Consider the following 15778-nt stretch of genomic DNA (forward strand, 5'->3'; position numbering starts at 1 on the left):
TTCTTGGGGAGTTATCCTAAGGAAATAAATAAACATAGATCAAATCCATATTCACCAACTCTAATGAAAATACTATCAACACCCTGGCACGATGGCACACACCTGTAATCACCAGGAATTTGAGATCAGGTTGGGCTACTTAGTGAGAACTTGCTGGATCCATGGATCCTCTGGCAGATAGGGCTGTGGAGGAGCCACTTCTGCTGTCCCTCCTTGGGGCTGAGCAGGTTGGAGAGTGTTGATGACCCAGACCTCCCTCCTAGTCACAGGAGAGAACCACACTGGGTCGGGCACCTCATTAGAGCAGGGTCTCAGGCAGGTACTTATATATCCTTGAGAAAGAGGGTGGGAACCTCTGGATGGGGTGAGGTGTAAGGGCCAATAATATTCCACCACATTAGCAGTGGCTGAGCAGAGGCAGTTTTGCTGAGTCACTCCTATTTGGAAATGATAGGTCAAAGACAGGTCGCCAAACTCTAGTCAGGCTCAGGAAATTCCACAAGGCCTTGTGCCTTGTGTCTGGGCTTTTTTAGGCCCAACAAGAACCCATCTCAAAAAAAAAAAAAAAAAAAAAAAAAAAAAAAAGCCACATGGTGTTGGTGCATGCCTTTTAGTCCCAGCACTTGGGGGACAGAGGCAGGTGGATCTCAGTGAGTTCAAGGACAACCTGGTCTACAGAGTGAGTTCCAGGACAGCCAAGGCTACACAGAGAAACCCTGTGTTGAAAAACAGGCTAGCTAGGATGTAGCTCAGTTGTAGAATATTTCCCAGGTGCAGGAAGCATTGGGCTCAATCCCAGCACTGCACGAACTGGGCATGGCAGTGTGCATCCTAAACTCTACGCATTTGAAGCCATACTGGGCTATATGTGATCCTGTCTCAAAAAAAAAAAAAAAAAAAAAATTAAGAAATTGTATACCTAACAAAAAATATAAATTATACCTTGTCATATGTCATAACCATTACAAGATTATGAAACCTGTAGAATCAAGTTTCATAACTAATGGAAAAGGCAAACTAGAACTATGCAGAGGGTCTCCTCTGTGTGGACAAAGGCTGGAAGTATAAACACAGTTCTAGGACACTAGAAGCACAGCTTGTCCGCCATGTGCCAGCGTTACTTTCTGCTGGGGCAGCAGTCCGCCTCTGCCGCCAAAGCAGCTATGTTATCACCTGTCACCAGCTGCCCTCCACCGTAACTGTGCATCCTTTGAAAGTGCCTGCCAAACACAGCCCACTCTCTTGCCTCTGCTCTCCTCTCTTGCTTCTCTTGCGTTTCTTACTTTTGCCTCTTCCCTGTTCTGTCTGCCACTCTCTTGTCCCCACTCCAACATAAGGTAGGAGGGAGACTTTCTCCATCCAGTCTGGGTCCTACTACACCCCTTTCTTTCTGTCTACCAGCTCCCCACAGCTGCTATGAAATAACCACTCAGAGACTTAATACATATTTACAATTGTTTGGCCATTGACTTAGGCTTCTTACTGGGTAGCTCTCTCTTAATTATTAACCCATTTCTTTTAATCACCTAGGCTTACCTAGGTGATGCCCTGGTATCCTGCCTCCCTGTCGGTTACATGGCATCTGTCTCTCTGTCTTCCTTCTCTCTTCCTCTTTGTCCAGAATTCCTGTCTAGCTAAATTCTGCCTGTCCATTGGCCAAAACAGCTTTATTCATAAACCACTAAGAGAAATACCTAGTCACCCCATACCGAGGCCATCCCCGTCAACATCCCTGTCAACATGCCTTCTGCTCTTCCCCTTACCCCTCCCCCTCCCTCAATAATCCTCTTCCACTAACTCTGTTACACATGGTGGGTTTGCTTAGTGGTGGCATACCTTGGCAAGGCCTACAGAAAGATACCCACTTTGCTTTTTTTTAAAATTCTTTCACAAAGCCCTGGCTTCACTCCAGCACAAAAGGGGGAGGGGAGTGTAGGTGGGAGAAGAACACCAAAGAGAAAGATGAGATCACGGTGAAGGATCTATTCTTGCTTTCCTCTTAATTCTTTTTCTTGCTAGGCTGGCCTTGTCACAACTCTATGACAACTCTATCTTTTATTTCTGGGGACATGCCTGACCTCCCTATGGAACAAAAGATAAACTCAATTCACTTGCTCTCTTATGGCTGGTACACAAGCCCACAGGAGCCCTGACTCACCCAAGTAGAAGCCTCTCCTGGAAGCATTTAACAAATTTGTCAGGGACCAATATGGAATGATCAGGATGACCTATACTAGGGAGGAGAATTTAGGTCATGGGGAACCAGATCAAGGGGGGGAGGGCAGAAAGACTAACAGACTACTCAGAAAAAGCATGAGATGCCCTGCCTTTCACCCAAGATGACCCTGGTAGGAGACTAACAAACACAAATAACCAGAATTTCTAAGGCAGACCTGAGCCAAGTGTTACTGTTGGTAGGAAGAACCAGAAGAAGGCCCCAAAAGGAGAGGCCTGGTCTCGCTGCCATCTGGAGGGAAGATAAATTCTCCACCCGAAGCAGCCATCCTCCTGACACATCACGTGTAAGCCACTAAGAACAAAAACCATGAACAATAGCTTCAGCAAGGAACCTAGGGCTAAGTGCAGGAAAGGGGGGAGGCGGGTGAGGGGCAGAGCATTTAACAGGTGAGGAGGTACCGCCAGATGGTGTTTAGCTGGAAGAGATGAGTCCTGTCAGGTCTTGCATGGAGAAGGTGTTTCAGGCTGACTGACCTGCAGAAGCTGAAAAGCATAGGTGAGAAGCCCCTTGTGCAATTATCTGGGGGAGTGGTCCAGCCAGTCTGGGCCAGAGAACAGCACAGCGGCCTCAGTGAAGGACTTGGTAGGAACACAACCACCTCAGATGGTCTGCCTGGCTGTGTGGCAGTAGAATGTCCTGGAAGACAGCACCAGAACCAAAGGAGAGGAGGTGTGTATGTGTGTGTGTGTGGGGGGGGGGGTGCTAGGCGGAGGAGGCATAATTGGAGCTTGATTCAGCCCAGGGTTTTGGCAGTTAAAAGGAAAGAGTACTGGGGATATTGAAAAATAGAAAACTTGAAGTAAGAGAGTTTGATCAAAATAAGCTGGGGAGAAGGAATCTCCAAGCAGCATGGAAGTCCTAGAGAACGAATATGAGGTGCAGCCAGCTACCACATTGCTTTTCTTCAGCGATGTTGTTGGCAGCCTCCAGCAGGGGCAGCCTGTGGAAGTTCTGATATGAGGGGTAGGGGTGGGGGGGGGGCGGTGACACAAGTCCAGTGGGAGGTTGGAATGTGAAGATCTCAGTCACTGTCAACACTGTCAAGGACATGCTGGAGAGAACTAGCCTTTCCAGGGGCCCCAGGTTAGGGCAAACATTATGTCAGGAGACACCCTTCTCCGATCAGCCTCAGTAAACACAGAGGCTGCTTGTAAACAGAAGACACTAACAACTTCACACTGATATTGCCAGTGATTTATTTCTTTAATTTTTAGAAATTGTAGTTAGGGCTGGAGAGATGGCTCAGGCAGTAAAGTACTTGCCATGTAAACATGATAATCTAGTTTTACTTTTGTTACTGTGATAAAATACTTTGACCAAAAAACAAAATAAACAAAACAAAACAAAACAAAAAAAGCCTTAGGAGGGCTGAAGAGATGGCTCAGCAATTAAGAGCATGGAGTGTTCTTCCAGAGATCCTGAGTTCAATTCCTAGCATTAATGTCAATCCCCTCACAGCAGCATGGAACTCCAGCTCCAGGAGAGTTGATGCCTGTACACACACCTGTATACACACACACACACACACACACACACAAGTAAAACTTTACAAAAGGGAAGAAAGGACTCACTTGGCTTACAATTCAGATCAAAAGCCTGATCAGTGAGGAGAAACCAAGACAGAAACTCAAGCAGCTAGTTACATCATATCCATGGCTAAGAGCAAAGGAAGTATAAACGTGTTGATCACTCTAGGCTACCTTCCTCCTTTCTTACAAGGTTTAGGGCCTGCCTGCCCACCACCCCAGGGAATGATACTACCCAAAATGGGCTGGGACTTTTAAAATCAATTAACAGTGGAGACAATCCCTCATAGAAACGCCCACAGGCCAACGTGATGATGGTAGCTAATTCCTTATTACTGTCTTTCTAGGTGGTTCTAGATAGTGTCACATTGATGGTAAAACTAACTAGCACATGCAAGGACCTAGCTAAATCCTAGCACTTGTGTAAAAAGCTAGAAAGATGATGGTTCTGCAGTTAAGAGCATTGGCTGCTCTTCCAGAGGACCTTGGCTCAATTGCTAGCACCCACATGGCAGCTCATATGGCCTCTCTTGTCTTCTCCAGCACCAGACATGCATGTGGTTCACAGACATACATGCAACCAAACACCCATACACATAACATAATAAATAAAGGAAACATTTTCTTAAACAAAGATGAAGGCTGGAAAGGTGGCTCAAGAGTTTAGAGAACTTATCATTCTTGCAGAGGACCTGAATTCAGTTCCCAGCACCCATCTGTTGGCATACAACTGCCTGAAACTCCAGTTGAGGGGATCTGGCCTCTGAGAGCTCCTAACATACTTGGTGTACATAAATTTATGCAAATAAACACAAATAGCATATAACTTTTATTTTGTTTTGTTTTAGATAGCCATTCTCTATGTAGCTCTGACTGTCCTGAAATTAGCTCTGTAGACCAGGCTGGCTTCAAACTCAGAGATCCACATGCCTCTGTCTCCTGAGTGCTGGGATTAAAGGTGTGCACTGCCATGTCTGGCTTACAAAATTTAAAAATACATGCGATGTTATCTCTTGAAGATCAATATCTGAGGTTAACTCTGGCTGTACACACAGACAAAAAATAAATAAATAATAAAATTTTATGTGAGCTCGAGGCCAGTCTAGTCTATAGAATGAGTTCTAGGACAACCAAAGGTTGTAGTAAAATGTATACACCATAAAATGTGCTCTTGAGCCTACAGTGTATAGCTGTCACCACTATCCATTGGCAGAACTTTGCCAACATCATCAGCAAAACTCTGTAATCCTTGCATATAACTCCCCAGGTCCTAGTAACCTCTGTTCCACTCCACCTCTATGAATTTCCTGACCCCAGAACCTCATGAAAGCCTCATCATACAGCATGTCTTTCTGCTACTGGCTTATTTCACTTAGCATGATTTCAAGGTTCATCCATGGTGTTGTGTATCACAGGATTTCTTCCAAGTCTGAGGATACTCTATTGTATGGATATACCATAACCATTTTTATCTGGTCACCCATGAGTAAATGCTTGAATTGCTTCCATCTCTTAGCTAATGTTACTGATACTCCATTGAGTATTGATGTGCAAATATCTGTTCAGCACTTTTGACTCTGGTGTACATATATTCAAAAGTAAAAACTATCTGCTATGTATATTTGTTAAATTTTAAGAGTTTTTTTTTTACGTGTATGAATATTCTGCTTGTATGTATATAAGTGTAATACATGCCCTTAGATTCCAGAAAAGGGCATCAGATCCTGTGGAACTGAAATTACAGATGGTTGTGAGCTGCCATATGTGAGCTGAAAACTGAACTCAGGTCCTCTGCAAGAGCATCAAGTGCTATTAACTGATGAGCCATCTCTCCAGCCAATAGTTTCAGGGGAGGGCAGGATCTCTCTCGCTTCCACAATTACACTTTCTAGGAGAGCTTCTGGTGGATTCTCCTCCCATCTTGCTGCAGGTATGCTGGAATCACAGATGCATGGCACTGCATCCAGGTTTTTATGTGTGCTCCGGGGATCACACTCAGGTTGCCAGGCTTATTTGGCAAGGGCTTTGCCTGTTGAGCCATCTCCCTGACCCCATTTTTAAATGATGCAGGCAAGAGAATTAAAAAAGCAACAAAAGATTAATGTAGCTTTGACTGAGAATATGTCATGCTGGCCAGTGGAATGCTAGATTCAAGGAAAAACTGGGTACTGTCACCCAGCCCAGGAATAGCTGAGTTCACACATGTTTGTTTTTGGAGCCCTAGGCTAGGATTTGGTGAGTCCTTTAGGATTCAAGATGGGCCTTGCAATTGATTATTTTAATTTGGGGAGCAAAAGAATCCAGGCCAGTGAGATGGTTTAGTGGGTAAGAACTTGCCACACAAGCCTGACAGCCTGAATTTGATCCCTGTAACCTACATAAAATCTCCATGAAGTTATCCTCTGATCTTGTGTTTGCCATGGTACTTGTGCACACCCCATCCTAGACACAATAATGGTAAAAGAAAAAAATTTTAAAGCATTTTTTAAAGCATAGGCTCTGGAGACAGCATTCCCATAAGCCAACATACACACACACAGCTGTGTGAAACATGCCTTATACAGCTGGTAGGGTTTGGTTTGAACAAGGATAGAGCTGGCCATTTGTAAAAATAAAACCAAGCTCCTCTAATGAGGCAGCCACCTTCCTTCTCTGTGCATGTTAATAAAAAAGAAAAGAAAAGAAAAGAAAAGAAGAAGATTTTGGAGCCAGCCAGGCTTCTGCATCAATCTATTCTGTATCGCCCCCCCCCGTGTGTGTGTGTGTGTGTGTGTGTGTGTGTGTGTGTGTGTGTGTGTGTGTCTCCTCTTAAAGACTGGGTCATATGTGTATCAATGTAGCCTTAGCTGGCTTGTAACTATGTAGAACTTGAAATCCTCCTATCTGTACCCTAAAGGCCTGAAGGGATGGGATTACAGCTATAAAATACCACACCCAGTCTCTCCAGCTTGCCTAAATTCCCATTTTACCCTCCCCCACTCCCCATGCCCTGTGTCATCTTCTGTACGTGGGGTAGTGTCTTAGGGTCACTATTGCAATAAAGAGACACTATGACTAAAGCAACTTGGAGAGGAAAGGGTTGGTTTGGTTTATGCTTCCTCATCATTGTTTATCATGGAAAGAAGTCAGGACAGGAACCTAGAGGCAGGAGCTGATGCAGAGGCCATGGAGGAGTGCTACTGACTGGCTTGCTCCCCCATGGCTTGCTCAGCCAGTTTTCTTATAAAACCCAAGACCCCCAACCAGCTCAGGGATGGTATCATCTACTTTGGGCAGGGGCCTCCCCCATCATTAACCAATAAGAAAATGTCCTACAGGTTTGCCTACAGCTGGATCTCATGAAGGTATTTTCTTATTTGAGGTTGCTGCCTCAGACCACTTTAGCTTGGGTCAAGTTGACATAAAACCAGCCAACCAGCATAGGTAGCCAAGGATCCCACAGAGAGTGTGAGCACACAATAGACTGTCAGGCGATGGTGTCCACCTTTGCCTCCTGCTTCTTTGAGTGTTGGGGGACTCCTCCACCCTCTGTCACTTTCCAGGTAGCTTTAAGGTCCCCAGAAAGAGAAACAGACCAAAATACCATCCTCTGCTTTCTAGTGGCAAAACAAGCACATCGCAGATGTTCAAACAGAGTTCCAAGTTCATATTTTCCAGGTTTATGAGTCAGAGGTCAGATCTGATTTACAGACACATATCTGAGTCATTAGGAAGATATCACCTTAACTACGCTTTACTACTCCTGACGAAATACCGAATGGCAGAATGATAAGAAGACATTAATGATACTGCCCTCGTCTGACTGGCTACAGCGCTAACTGCACACTTAGCTTCCTGCCCATCATTAACCATCGATGAAGCATCTGTGACTGAGACCAACAAGATGCTATTGAGAGGGACAGCCTGGAGTTCATAAGCCCAGAGTTGCCAGAAGACCCAGACAGGTGTACAGCTGGGAGAGCTGGGAAGACATAATCAGCTGGAGGTGATTTTCAGAAGGATAGATCAAGTGGGGAAGTAGAACACTCCGCGGCTGCTGCTGAGGCACTCACTATAGCTCCAGGCCCATCTGCCCTGACAGGAGAGCTCTTCTTTGCAGCAGAGGCAGAACCAGCGGAGAGTGGAGCTGGGGGGAAATTAGCAAGCCTGGGAAGTGCTGCGGAGGCGGCGCTAGAGAGTGATTGGCAGGAGTGGGCAGAAGGTCGGTAAGTGTGCAGCAGGAGCGGTACTTGGGAAGGAAAGAGTGCAGATTGGTTTTGCACTTTAAATGTCACCTGGTGAGTCCCCCGACTGCTAGCCACAATGACAATGGCAATACAACGACCCTGGCAGACTCAAACCAGGCTTGGAGAGGTCTTCAGAGACAAGCAAAAGGCCCGCTTCCTGAGAGCTCCCTTCCTGAGAGTGCTGCAGAATGTACTCACAGGGACCCAGCCACAGCACTGGAAAATGCTCCAGCCTAGAAGCAGTCTAGCTCACATATCCCCGAGCTTTATCATGTCCGGGTGACCCCTGTGTCAGGCTATTTATTATACTGGTCAAAAAACGAAACAAAGCAAAGCAAAAAAAAAAAAAAAAAAAAAAGAAAAGAAAAAAACAAAAAATCGCTCCCTGCTAGGCTCTATGGCAGACACTGGCCTTGCCCCTGCTAGTGAAGACCAAATCTACTTCCAGACCGCCTCCCTCCCCAGCTGATACACGTTGAGGACAGCTCAAAATCCAGCTTTGCTTATGAACAATTTCTGATCCAAGCACTCTTTTAGTGGACTCGTGCCTTGTCTCGTGCTCCTTGTTGGCAGAAGCTATTCTCTGTGTGGATTGGGGGGGGGGGGGAAGAAATTCTGAAGGTGCCAATTTACACACAATCTGAGAGGAGAGGGGAGGTGTGATGACAGCTCATAAATACCCAGGTGGAGATGACTGGGCCAGATGAACTAACCGCCAGAAGCACAAATCAAGGCTATTTGAGGAAACCCAGTCAGAGAAACTGAGGGCAGTGTGAGCAAGTGCCAGCTTCTGAGGCATGAGGAGGGCTTCGTGGGTCGGGAAATGAGGTGGGCAGAATCTGCTCAGGCACTGAAAGGAAACGGGGTTGGTGACCTATCGATGTGGACATAGAAGGTGAATTGTGGGGATTCAAAGAAAATCGTTATTTTCAGAGGGACAGGGCAAAACAGCAGTCTTGATGGACAGTTTCCTTTTTGTTTCGTTTTATTTGAAATAGGATCTCATCTAAGCCCACACTTGCCTCCAATTTGCTATGTAGCTGGGGCCTGGTCTTGAATTCCTGCTTCCTCCCTCTCTCTGTCTCCTTAGAATTACATGCTCAGTTTTTATGGTGCTGGAGATCCAACCTGGGGCTTTGTGAATACTGACTATGTGAGCTACTGCCACTGTGCTAAAGCTCCCTGGTAACCCAAAGAGAAAGCGGGGGAGCTGAAGAGATGGCTCAGGGGTTAACAGCACTGACTATGCTTCCAGAGGATCTGTGTTCAATTCCCAGCACCCACATGGTGGCTCACAACTGTCTGTAATTCCAGTTCCAGGGGATCTGATACCCTTACAGAGACATACATGTAGGCAAAACACAAGTGCACACAAAAATAAATAAATCTTAAAAAAAGAAGAAAAGGAGAAAGGGGATATTTTGGCTTACATTTCAAGGGGCAGTCCACCAGGGCAGATGAGTCCTGGTAGAGAAGCTAATCGAGTCACAGAGGGCCGTCCCCAGCTTCCTTCTTTTTTAGTAGCACAGAGCCCTAGCCTGCAGAAAGGTACCACCCTCCCTCCATTTAGTATAATCAGGATAATCCCTCACAGGCAAGCCCAGAGGCCAACCTAAATAATCCTTCACCTGTGTGCCTGGAGTCTCCCAGTGACTCCAGAGCAAGGATTTGTTAATATAACTCATCAAGTTAGGAAATGCGCTTTGCCCCTGAGCCCTGCTACCAGGCCTATTTTTCTAATCCACTGTCTCTTAGGAGGGGTAATTAAACTAAACTAAAAGTCTCTGGCTTGCAGATAAAAAAAAAAATGTTAAATCACAAGGCTCTGAAGTGAAACATCAAATCATGTCTACTTTGAAGGCTGTTGAAGCCATTTCTCCCAAGCAAAGTGGCTTTTCCTTTTCTTTTTTTGTTTTTGTTTTGTTTTTCCAGACAGGGTTTCTCTGTGTAGCCCTGGCTGTCTACAGAACACATTCTGTAGACCAGGCTGGCCTCGAACTCACAAAGATCCACCTGCCTCTGCCTCCCGAGTCCTGGGACTAAAGGTGTGTGCCACCACTGCCTGGCTCATAGTATGTATTTTTTTTTTTTTTTTTTTTTTTTTTTTAAGAAAAACCCTTTACAGTCCAGGTCTTTATTTCTTTTTGTACATTAGGCCATGAATTCATATGGGATGGGCTCCAGCAGCTCAGGCTCCTTCCCGTTTGTCCTCACAAAGTGTGCTTCTCTGGGTGGAGCAGGCTGGCGCTTGAGCTGAACCCAGGTGCCCTTCTCCTTGGCTTCCTTTTTCTTCTGGTCGTTCTCCTTCACCCGCTTCAGGAAGCTGTCTCTGCTCTTAGAGTGCTCGGTGTGCTCAATCCGCACATTAATCCTCTTGGCGAGAATCTTGCCCTTAACTTGCTTGTTTACAATTGATGCCCACGGCATGCTGGGTGACATTGTAGACTCTTCCTGTCTTGCCATGGTAACACTTGTGGGGCATTCCTTTTTGAACAGTGCCCATTCCCTTGATGTCTACAGCATCACCCTTCTTGTAGATTCGCATATACGTGGCCGAAGGAACAACTCCATGCTTCCTAAGAGGCCGAGAGAACATGTAGCGAGTGCCCCTCCTCTTTCCCATGGTGTTTGTCATTTTGGCGAGTTACTGGAAGATGGCTGCCGCGGCCAAAAGGCCATAGTATGTATTTTTAAGACAGTCTTGTTAAATAAAGGCCAGAATGACTTAAAAAATTACAACCCTCCAGCCTTAGGGCACCCAGTGCTACAATAGCAAGTATACACACTACCGAGCTTTGATGCTATAATTTTTATTCATGGTGCTATTTTTACCAATAAATCAATAAGTTACTCTCACTCTTTAAAGATGAGGAACACAGCTAGGCAGTGGTGGCACATAACTACAGTCTCAGCACTTAGGAGGTGGAGGGAGGTGGAGGTGGGATTCTCAGCTATGTAGGGATTGCTATGCTTCCTGAGACTGTCTCACAAAAACAAAAACAGGGGACCCAAGGACATAACCCAGTTGGTAAAGGTATTTGATATGCAAGCATTAGGGACTGAGTTCAGATCCCCAGTACCCAGGTGAAAAGCTGGGCATGGTGGCAATGCTTGTGGCCCCAGCACTAGTGATGAGAAAAGCAGAGACAGGATCATTTCTGTGGATTCCTGACCTTGTAGTCTACCCAAATCAGCAAACTCCAGGGTCAGTGACAGCCTCTATCTTTTTAGGGTTTTATTACCATGAAGAGATTCCATGACCTCGGCAACTCTTACAAAAATTTACCTGGGGCTGACTTACAGTTCTAAGGTTTAGTCCATTATTATCATGGTGGGAAACACAGCAGTATTCAGGTAGACATAATGCTGGAGAGGGAGCTGAAAGTGATACATCCAGACCATCGGGCAGCAGGAAGAAAAGTGGCTTGAGCGTCTGAGATCTCAAAGCCTGCCCCCACGTACTTCTTCCAGCCTGGCCACACCTATTCCAACCAAACCACGCCTCCTAATAGTGCTACCCACTATGGGCCAAGCATTCAAACACATGAGTCTCTGGAGACATTCCTATTCAAACCACCACAGCCTCTGTCTCAAAGGATAAGGTGGGAAACAGCAGAAGACACCCAATGTCAACTTCTACAGACACATGTACACATATAGGAGCCAGGTGATGTGGAGTACATAAACTCAGTACTTGAAGCTTAGAGGATTTTGAGTTTGAAGCCAAGGTAAAGGTGCTAAAATACAGCTGAGTTACAAAGCAAAGGCTTGGATTCAATCCTGTGGTGGTTTGTAAGAAGAGGGTGGCACCGTTAGGAGGTGTGGCCTTGTTGGAGTGCTGGAGGAAGTGTGTCATTGTGGAGGTGGGCTTTGAAGTCTCATATGCTCACACCATGCCCAATGAGACAGACCGCTTCTTGTTGCCTGCAAGGTATAAAACTCTCAGCTACCTCTCCAGCACCATGTCTGCCTGCATGCTGCCTTTCTTCCTGCCATAATGATAATGGACTGAACCTCTGAGAATGTAAGCCATCCCAATGAAATGTTTTTCCTTTATAAGAGTTGCTGTGGTCATGGTATCTCTTCATAGCAATAAAAACCCTAACTAAAACAAATCCCCTAGTACCAAAGAGAAGGGAAACAAACCAAGAAAGGGCAGAGAATCTAAAACCAAAATAATCATAAGGAAGGGAGGGAGGGCGGGAGGTGAGAGCTGAGGTCAATGAAATAGAAAACAAAGAGCATATAGAAAACCAAGCCAGACCAGGTGGTGGTGGCCTATGCCTTAATCCCAGAACTCAGGAGGCAGGGGCAGGCAGATCTCTGTGAGTTCAAGGCCAGCCTGGTCTACAGATTAAGTTCCAACACAGGCTCCAAAGCTACACAGAGAAACCTTGCCTCAAAATAAATAAATAAATAAACAAATAAAAGAAAAAAGGAGAAAAGAAAAACAGAGACCACCAATGGAGGCAACAGCTGGTCTTTAGAAGAAAAACAAGACAAGAAATTTCTAGCTAGACTTACCGAGAGAAAAAATGATTTCACTGCTACCATCAGAAGTAAAAGAGGACGCATGACTGCTGACTTTCTAAAACTAGAATCACAGGGACTACCTTGAGCAACTGTGTGCCAACAAATTAGGTAACAAAAAACGAAATGGACAGATTCTCTTATGAGATCTTTATAGATGAAAACTGCCAACTTTGACTCAAAAGAACTGGAAACCTGAATAATTCAGACCAGCAAGAATAAAAACCCCACAGGGCACAGCTCTTGCCTAAAGTGTACCAGGTCCCCAAATCCAATCCCCAAACAAGTCCACAGAGAAAAGCCTAAACTCCAGTGGCTTCCTTGGTGACTGCTACCAAACATCTCAAGAAGAATTAAAGGGCTGCAGAGATGGCTCTCAAAGGTGACCCAAGTTGCCTTTAACTCCAGCTTCAGGGGAGCCAACACCCTCCTCAGGCTTCCATAGTCATGTGTGCCCCTGAGCACATGTCCACACAGAGACCCACACTGTACACATACTTTAAAAAACAAAGCAAAGCCTTTTAAGAATAATTACAAATCCTTCACAAGTTTCTACATAAGGGATTTGAAAAGTGACAATTTCCAAATTCACTTGGAGGCTAATATACTGATACCAAAACCAAAGTATGAACTGGGCATTGTAGTGTGCACTCATAATCCTAGCACTTAGGAGGCCAAGGCATGGTTATAAATTCAATACTAATCTAGGCTCCATAGCAAGACCATGACCCCTCCTCATCTTGATTCCCACCCATTATTTACCCCCATTTCTTCCCTAACAAGCAGAGTCCCAGTTTTGCTCATGGCTCTCTTTGCCAAAGCAGTCAACACTTCAGGCCCTGAATCCTGATTGGCCCTGAGCCACCCAGTAATCTGCTGGTGAGCTAGGAGTGGTTCTCTCACTTTGCATATAAGGCAGCATCCTCCAAACCTGCATCCTGTAATGCATCACTGCTGAATGGCCTAATGAGCAGGAGAATGAGGCCCAGGTAACATCGGGATCCATGTAGATGGTCAGAAGCCTGGCTAGAAAGCTTTACAGCTGAGGAATGATGGTGTCTTGGCCAGGGTGGTAAGAATGAAGATGAGAGGTTGCTGGGACAGTGTAAAGATGGCATTTTGTTTAGCATATGTTTTTAAAACAATTTATTCTATTTTATATGTGTGTATGTATGAGTACCACGAGCACACAGGAGCCCAAAGAGGTCAGAAGTAATTGGTGTTTCTGCCCCACATTAATGTAAGTCTCTCTGACATGCAGCAAGCCAGATCAAGTTGAATTGAAAAAGTCTAATAACAGATCTGAGAGCCACTCCAGGGTGGGTTCTCTGGTCTCAGAGACTGAGGCCAGAGAAGTGTCACCCCCAAACTAAAGCAGGGAGATTTTATAGGTTATAGGAGATGACATATCTGCCACAAACTGGATTTGTGGCCAAGGATGGTCAAAAGCTGAGCATTTAGGCAGGGACTTGAGCAGCTGGCAACTTCAAGGGAGGAAGCTGCAAGAGGCACCAAGAATTGTGAATGGGCCATTTTGGTGCCTTTCCTTTGTTAGGAGACTCTATGATCAGGCAGGGTTTGGAGAGAGACAGGGGTTTCTGAACCATGCAGGGGCCCAGCCAGAGGCTCCAGCTAAACAAGAAGAAGTGTCAGATCCCCTGGGACTGTAGTTACAAATGGTTATGAGCTGCCACCAGGGTGCTATGAACCAAACCACAGTTCTCTAAAAGAGCAAACAGTGCCTTTAACAGCCAAGCCATCTCTCTGGCCCCTAGTATATATTTTAACACTGCTGCAAAATATATATAGGCAAACTCCCATCAACATTAAAAATAAAAATATAGCGCCAAAAAGATATGGCAGCAATAACTCAAATGTGTTTGGCTTGAGCGCCTGGAAGCATCAGCAGGTATTTGCTAAGGAGGGGAGCAGGAATTCAGCTCTGACAGATCAGTGTGATATGCCACCTTAAAGTGGAAAGACCCAAAAGGCACTTAGATGTGCTTAAGGACAGAGGAGAGGGCCACTCTGAAGAAACAAATTAGAGAGTTCCCAGCATGTAGACAGTATGAAAGTCATACATGATGCCCTACCAGTGAGAATGGAAGAGAGAAGGGACTTTGAGGGCTGAGCTCCAGCGTAGCTCTATGGCTGGGAAGGAGTTTTGTGTAGATAAGAGAACCCATTGCTCAGCAAAATATACTTTAAAAATCTATAATAAGGTAATATCTAAGTTTTAACTAAATAATATTCAGAATAATGATTTAAAAATCCAATTTGGTATATGCCAGTTCTCTGTGTATATTATCCAATTTAATTCTCACTGAATCTAAATAGCAATTTAGAAGCACCAGTTAAGTGATTGCAAAGTATCATTACACAAATTGAAATAAAAATAAAATCTGGTTTAAGTAGGGCTGTGGGAAAAGATGCTGCATGAGAGCTGGTGTCTGTGAGCTGGAGGGGGTTCTGGAGAAAACAGACAAACAAAGCTCTCAGCATTATTTCATCTGGTCTGTGGGCACGGTAACTGTCCCTTGTGTTGGTTGTGGAACCATCAATAAGCATGAAAAGCTGGAAATGGCCCAAGATCTTGTGAAGTTGCATAATGCATGAACATTTGGGGATGGCCACTTAACCACTGAGAATGGCAAGAATGTGGACTGTTGATACAGGCAGTCAGGTTTGTCCTCATGAGGTCAGTTGCTTCCTTTTGAGGGTAGAATTTCAGCTAATTAGTTTCAGTAAAGGAAAATTTACTACAAAGACAGGAATCTTGTGGCCCTAAGGAGAACAGATAGACCGGAATCCCTAGAAGGCTTAGACACAGAGCTGGGCAACCAACCGGGAGGGCAGTGCCTATGCTGACAGCCATCTCATTTTGCCTCTCTGTACATCTGCTTTGCGGCTGTCACTGTCGGATTGCCAGCCTCTGTGCAAGGGTGGCTTGTTGCCGCCTTCAGCTCACAGGGCTTTCTAGTTTAAGGGACTTTAGCAAATGAGTACTATTCAGAGGAGAGCTGAGGGAGTGCTGGCAGGGCAGTGGGTCTAGAGAAGAGGTTCAGCCTGAAAGTGGAAACTCCTGAAGGATTTATAGAGAGTTAAGGGTTGATGGGGGAGGGAGGGGCATTCTTCAGTGGAGTAGCCATTGGTAAGGAGCCCATGTCTCTGTGGATTACTCTTCATTCAGGGCACGCGTGTGTGTGCGCGCACACACACACACACACACACACACACACACACGAGAGAGAGAGAGA

General features: G+C 45.4%; 1 pseudogene; it reads right to left on the reverse strand.

Moving 5' to 3' along the window:
* Positions 1-10104: 10104 nt before the first annotated feature.
* On the reverse strand, positions 10105-10646 carry LOC127220169 (60S ribosomal protein L21-like; annotated as a pseudogene).
* Positions 10647-15778: the final 5132 nt, after the last annotated feature.

This window comes from Phodopus roborovskii, unplaced genomic scaffold (genome assembly GCF_943737965.1).
Source record: "Phodopus roborovskii unplaced genomic scaffold, PHOROB, whole genome shotgun sequence".
NCBI lineage: Eukaryota > Metazoa > Chordata > Mammalia > Rodentia > Cricetidae > Phodopus > Phodopus roborovskii.